At 29.1% G+C, this 7,449-nt stretch overlaps 1 protein-coding gene across 3 annotated transcripts in view; it reads left to right on the top strand.

Annotated features, from left to right (window-relative positions):
* LOC106791065 (sal-like protein 3) overlaps positions 1-7,449 on the top strand; it is a 62,303-nt gene that overhangs the window by 6,120 nt on the left and 48,734 nt on the right. The window lies entirely within an intron of this gene.

Here is a 7,449-nt window from a genome sequence, read left to right as displayed (position 1 = left end):
AAAAAAAAAAAAAAAAAAAAAAAAAAAAAAAAAGAAAAAAAAAATAAAAGACGTATATTTGCCTTCTCTGTGACTTCGCATTAGCGCATAACTTAGCAATGAACGATAAGAGTGGTCGTAGCACGTGTCGTTGTTGGTAATGTCGAACCACCGATAATCCGTAATAAATTAGTCTCTATATTCTCATTCGGTTAATACGGCCCTGCACGCTAAACACTACGCGGACGTCGTTTGACGTTTCGTTGAAGGTCGCGTGCTCTAACTCTAACTTTATATCGGTGTTCTCCCTCTCTCACTCTCTAAAACACACACACAAATATACACACATACATTCACTTACTTACTTATTATTTACTCACTAACTCACTCTCACCACATCTCTCTCTTTCTCTCTCTCTCTCTTTTTTTCAAACACATACACATTTATTTCACATATTTACTCACTTGCTCTCATCTTCTTCTCCTATCTTTCTCTCTCTCTCTCTCTCTCTCTCTCTCTCTCTTTTAACTCTTCTACAACTACGCGTATACGCACAAACGAAGGCCCGAGAGCGTTTAACGATCGTTACGCGTTAAATCGTACGGCTTATTGTTTTCCGGGAAGCACTGACAATTTTCCAAGCTTACTCTTCCTCTTCTATTTCTTATTCTTCTTCTTCTACTTCTTTTTTTATCTTTTTCTATTGTATAATTTAATAATTTTTTTATCTATCTCTTTCTCTTGTCTTATTTCATACATAGAAGACTTTTTTTCTTTTTTTTTCTTTGGAAGGTACGAATTTTTTTCAACCCCCATTCGAATTAATCATATTTATTTTCTATTATAGTTTCTATTATTATMWATCRYWYAWWTTYAWTTTTTYTTTKYTTTTTTTTWKTTATGTAATAATATCTTTTTCCTATTCTCGTTCATCTTGAAATATTTTCTCTCCATCTTTATTTATTTATTTATTTATTTATTTATTTATTTTTTAAACAGAGACAAACAAAAATTCTTATGAAAGTTTGATCCCTCTTGTACTCCCACAATTGATCATATTTATTTAATTTATTTTTTATTTATTATTTATATTATTTTCTATCAATATCTCTAACACATTCGTTCTCTCGTTTTCTTTAAAACAATATCTTCTTTTTCTTCTTTACTTATTTCTTTTTTTAAACAAAAACAAAATATATTTTGAGCACTCTCCGATCCTTCTTCCAATTAATCATATTTATTCCATCAATTGTATTTATTATTTACATTATTTTCCCTATCAATCGTACAAATTCATTAATTTCTTTTTCTTCAATATAAATATCTTTTTTTTTTATTCTTTTTGTATTCTTTATTTTTCTTACTTAGAATTCTTTTCTTTCTTTCTTTAATAAAGAAAAAACAATTTGAGCCCTCTTTAAGACCCCTCCCCCTCACCCTCAAAATTAATCACATTTATTTCATTGATTTTATTTATTATTCATATTTTTTTCTATCGATCCAACAAATTCGTTCAATAACTTCTTATGATATCAAATAATCTTTCCACATTTTATTATACCGTCTTAGAATTTTTCGTATCCTCTCTTTCATTCTTATGAACTTAATCATGACGAAAAAAATCTTACAAAAGCTTGTATACCCTCATTAATCCATACAATCTCTGATAGATCATATTACTATCATTCATTTCATATATTAATTAACACAATATTTATAATTCTTTTTCCACAAATAATCAAATTCATTTCTTCCCTTCTTAGAGATGATGATAGGGAAAAAGGAAAGAAAAATCAAGAAAAAATGAAAATTAGAAAGAGAGAGAGAGAGAGTACGTGGTATTTTTTTGTGTAACATTTTCTTGACTGATTAATAAGCGAAGGCATTCTCTTAACGGCAGCAAAGGCGGCAGAGGTGGAGGTCGTTAACATTGATAAATGGGTAGAAAGAGAAACGAGAGAAGAGGTACGCGATTATCGGGTTTAAATATTCCGTTTAATAATTACATATATATATATAAACATACATATATACATATATTCTTATACGTGCACGAAACAAACATATGCATTAACAAGCAACAAACAAAAATACACATAATCACAAACACGTACACACACACACAAACAAATAAACAAACACAAACACTGATAGTAAAAGTATATTTAATCAAGATATACTACGTTAACACGTCACAATAATATTTATTATAACCAACAAACACAACGAATCAAAAAGTTGTCGAAATTTTTGTTCGATAATCAACATCCTAGTCATTTAAAACCGATAGAAAGACAAAGATAGATAGAAAAATAGAGAGAGAGAGAGATAGATACGTATAAGAAAAAAAAGAAAAAAAAATGGAAGAAATGAATATTGCGAAATAAAATTAACTAACTAACGAACGAAACAAAAAAAAGAGGGGGGGGGGGAAAAAATGGAATTTATATGAAAAGAGAGAAGGAAGCACGCACGAGTTTACGCTTAATATAAGCATGTCTTCTCGCACGTTCTTACTTTACGGTTTATCGATTTATAATCATAATCGTGAGAGATAAGACTTCGAAACCGTCGAGTTTGTCATACGATGAGAGGCTATTAAGTCGATGTACTCAACGCTAACGCATACTCTTGCGCAAAAACTTAATGTAAGTAAGTAAGTATATAAATGTTCCTAATGAACGACACGTCACGATTATGCGAATGGCGATGAACGCATGTTTTAACACGCGTCAAACTATTGCGTATGTAAGTAGCATATGCACGTACATATATATATATAATAATAATAATAATCGTATACATAATAGGTATAAACATATATATATATATACATACATACATGCATATATATATATATATTCATAGTTATATGTTCACATAAACTCAGTGTCACTTTCCTCTCTTTCTTTCTCTCTCTCTCTCTCTCTCTCTTTCTCTTCTTGTTCATTTTTTTTTCCATTTCTCTTTAACTTCGTCCACAACGATAGCCGATTGAATTAAACGAATACCATGTGTGTGATGCTACTACCATACACGACAAATTTCACTGTTAATGGTTCGATACAATCCATTTGTATTGGTTCAATCTCAATATCCATATATATATATATATGCGTATGTTCGTATCTATGTATGCGTGTATTCGTGTAGGGATGTACGTTGATAATAATAGTGGTAATAGTAACAGCAGGGGTTGTTGTTTTTCCGATTGTGGTACCACGAAACGATACGAGTAGAGAGTAACAACGACGACGATGATGATAAAAAACAGAAAAAAAAAAAAGAAAACAAAAAAAGAAATGTTGCGCGAAAAAAAAAAAAAGATTGAAATGAAAAAAGAAGAATTGCAAAAAAAATTGAAATCAAAAAAAAAAGAGAAGAAAAATAAATAAAAATAAAGGAAAGAGGGAAGAGAGAAAAATATAAAAGAGAAATATTTTCTGGTTACGCTTATTGACGATGGCATATGGAAAATTGTGGTGGGGGAGGGGGAAGGGTTTGGGTGGATACGGGAGGGGGGGAACAAATGAAAAAGCTAAAAACGGATCGAAAAAATGGAGTAACGGATACATCGCACGAGAGAGAGAGAGAGAGAGAGAGAGAGAGAGAGAGAGAGAGAGAGAGAGAGAGTAGACAGTCAAAACCGGGAAACGTTTTGATTGCGTGCGCCCTCCGAAAGTGATTTTAGATCGTCTCGAGTGGTTTTCCCACGAAACGATCCCGGCGATCGTTTTTTTAGAAACAGAATGAGAGAAAGAATTAAAAAAAAAGAAAAAAAGATAAAAAGGGAGAAAGAAGGAATGTTAAAGTGCGAACAAAACAGAGATACCATTAATGATCGCAATATTTTCCATCCCGCCAATTTTTGTTCCCCTTTTTTCTCAATTCCTGTTATTCGTCATTTTTCTTTTATTTTTTTTTTTTTTCTTTTCGAAATGAGGAACATTTTTTAGTATTCTATTTTAAAATTTTCATCTTTTATCTTACTCTATTTATATCCGATACCAAACGTCATTTAAAAATCGCAATTTTATTTTTTATCGATTAGGAAAAATTTGTGAGATAATGTAAAGTTATGATTATGACGATAATGACAATGACGATGACGATGAAAACGATAATACGAATCGATACATAAAAGACAACATTTTTCCCAAATTTTTCTATATCACTTTGTCTACCTCTTCCTATCTAACTTTTTATCTTGTTCTATCTTTTTTTTTATTTTCTATTTCCAGTGTAAGCTCGATTTTTTAATTTCATAAGTGGTACTTTTCAAAGTATTAAAACGAGAGTACGAATAGCATCGAAAAAACGGGTAACTGAAGTAGAATCAAAATGAATAGATAGATAGATAGATAGATAAATAGATAGATTGATCAAATGAGTGAAAGAGAAATGGAGAATGTGAAATAATTTTTTGTTCATTGTTGGAATGTTAAAAAAGATATATATATATAAAAAAAAAAAAAGAAAAGTAATCTTTCGTATGGAAAATTCTTTACAAATTAGCACAAAATAAAAGAGGTGGGGTAGGGGGTTTATTAAATAAAATAGAAAGAAAGAGAAAAAAAGGATTAATATAATATTTGTTATTAAAATGTTAAAGAAAAAATTAAAAAAAATTAAAAACGAAAGGAAAAGAAACCCGGACATGAATCTTTAATTCGAATTACATTTTAGATAATATTATACAATTTTATACGCATTTGTTCTCGGATTGTAAGAAAAAAAAAAGAAAAAAGAAAAATAGTAAAAGAAAAAAATAGGATGTCAATCATTCGTCTTGATAATTCTTCGAAAATGAACGTTAATTTTGTATGTGACTATGACGATACTTTGTAACGTTATCGGCGTTATAACAACGCGCTAGAATAACTCCCAGTAAATCAACATTATTTCCGTCAACTTAAATTTGCAATTGAATGGAGTACTTTGACGTTATATCGATTGAAAAAAAAAGTCTATATTAACTCGTATTATTAACTGGATGTGGATTGAAAAAAGAATTTTTTTTATTTTCTAATTATATTTTCTTTTTCTTTTATTTATTATTTCGATATTGATTTTTTTTTAGTTATCAAAATAATAAACCAATTAAAAGTTAATCGATTTTTTTTCTTAAATGTTTTTTTTATAATTCCGCACTTTTTTCTTATTCGCGTTTACATTTTTGTTCATTATCTTTAGTAATATTTTCTTAACGTATTTATATTATTGATTATGAAATTAATTGTACATTAAAATACGACGAATGTCATTGTAAAATAATTTTATGGTTTTTTTTTCTTTTTTTTTTTCATTTTAATCTTTTCGTTTCTATTTTCTTTTTTTTTTTCATTTTTTTATTTTTCCTTTAACAGATAAGACCAAATCGAACCGTAAACAAAAAAAAAACAACAACCGTTTAAAAGAATGAACGCGTTTTATGTTATCGCTGTCGTTGTTTATGTTTCCTATAATCGTAGTACAATCATTATTCGTTAATGTTCAATCGTTATTTAGTTTGTTAGAAAAATTTGTAATTGTTAATTATATTCTCTAAGACGGAAAAAGAAAAGTCATTTTTTATTACCATCGTTGTAATTATTTTCACCGACACTCAAATATAATCTTAAAATAATTGTTATTATATAATCGTTTAATCAAATCATTCTTCTTCTTCTTCTTATTATTATTTTGCAATATTATAATACTTTTTTGACAATAAATTAGTAAAAAAGAAACTTAATCTTCAAATTGTTATGGTAATCGTAGTAATCGTAGTTTGTTTTATAGTTCGTTTTTATCCTGATGGTTGTTAGGTTTTACTTTTTAACCGGTAACGATAAACACCAAGGCATTTATGTTGGTGTTCATATTGGAGAACGAACTGATCAAAAGGAAACCGTCACAAAAAGCTCGCCTCAGGGATTAGTCATCGGTAAACGAGCACAGACTGCTGAGCTTTTTCGCGATTCTTATAATATAGTAGTAGAAATAAAAAAAAAAAAAAAAAAAAAAAATATATAGTAGTCGTGACCGTCGCGCCTTGTCTGATTTACGGCAAGTCATCGTTATTTTCCTCGTTGCTTATGTATTATTTTCTTTTATTTTTTTTTTTGTTTTTCTTTTTGTTTTTACTGTGAATTTTCTATTTAACGTTACAACCTAACGAAGAAATAAAAAAGATTGTTCTCGTTGTTTAACAATGATTCAATTTAACTATCGAATCGAATTAACTTTTACGAATCTTTTTGTTTCTTTTTTCTTTTATTGAAAATTTTTTCTAATCAAAAGAGAAAAAAATGATAGAGGGTTTTTTTTTTACCATCAGTTAATAATAACAACATCGAACGAACAATTAATATTTAAAGAATAGTTTAAACATTTTATCGTCGATAATAAAATAAAGAAAAAGATAAATATAAGATAATTTTGATCTAACTCGTGTATCTTGGTCAACTAACCACGATTATGATATTTGCCATCGAATTAGAACGAGCATTATTATGACATCATCAGTTTTAATGACAAGGGGGCTTGCTTACACGAGGGTTGCACCGACTAGAATAGTAACTATGATATATAATACTATCAAATCTAAAGATAGAATCACGAGAGAGAAAAAAGGAAAAAGAAAACCAAATATATTATAACGAGATAATTTAGTTCACTTTTAGATGATTACATGAAATCGGTATTTTTCCTAATGAAAAATATCCGCCTACTGCTACGTTTTTTCCTTTTCTTTTTTTTACTTTTGGTATCAAACGTTTTATTCATTCGATAATATCTATATACATATATATATATAAATGTAAAATGTATGCGTATGTGTATGTGTAGAAGTCACGCATATTACGTGTGACGCATTATTCGCATAAATTAGACCGCGAATACAATTTTCTCTTTATCATCGAATGGCCAGTCCCAAAGCGGCTATCGTTAATTTGCCGAGATCCATGTTACATGGTAGAGCAACAAAGCGTAAATTATTATTAATATGATTAAAATTGAATGGTGATGTTGTGGTACGGATTGCCACGGGCGAATGATTTTGCCATCCTATAATGGTATCGTTATTACAATCGTTTCTCTGTCACGCGTTATAATTATTATTTCTTTGACGGTGATAATAATAATTGTCCTCGTGTATCCCACCAATGGGAACTATCATCATCATAGCCCCAAAAACGATTTTCGTATTAGAATTTCATTCGTTAATATTATACCTCACCTTCGTCCTCCCACCCCCTCCGCCCCTCCACTTTACAATCCCTTCACCCATTCTACTTTTCGAATTACCTAACGATTATTCCTATCATCGAATTAGTATATCATTATGACACTGGTAATTACGGTTATTGGACTATTGTTATAAACGACTAAGTTGTTACAATTTATATTTTACGTTTATTTTTTTTTTTTTTTTTCTTTAATAATATAAATTATATTATATTATTACAATTTTTGTGTTTGTTTCT

This window comes from Polistes canadensis, unplaced genomic scaffold (genome assembly GCF_001313835.1).
Source record: "Polistes canadensis isolate GaletaPanama2010 unplaced genomic scaffold, ASM131383v1 scaffold_283, whole genome shotgun sequence".
Classification (NCBI taxonomy): Eukaryota; Metazoa; Arthropoda; class Insecta; order Hymenoptera; family Vespidae; genus Polistes; species Polistes canadensis.
This window is presented reverse-complemented; position numbering and strand designations above follow the sequence as displayed.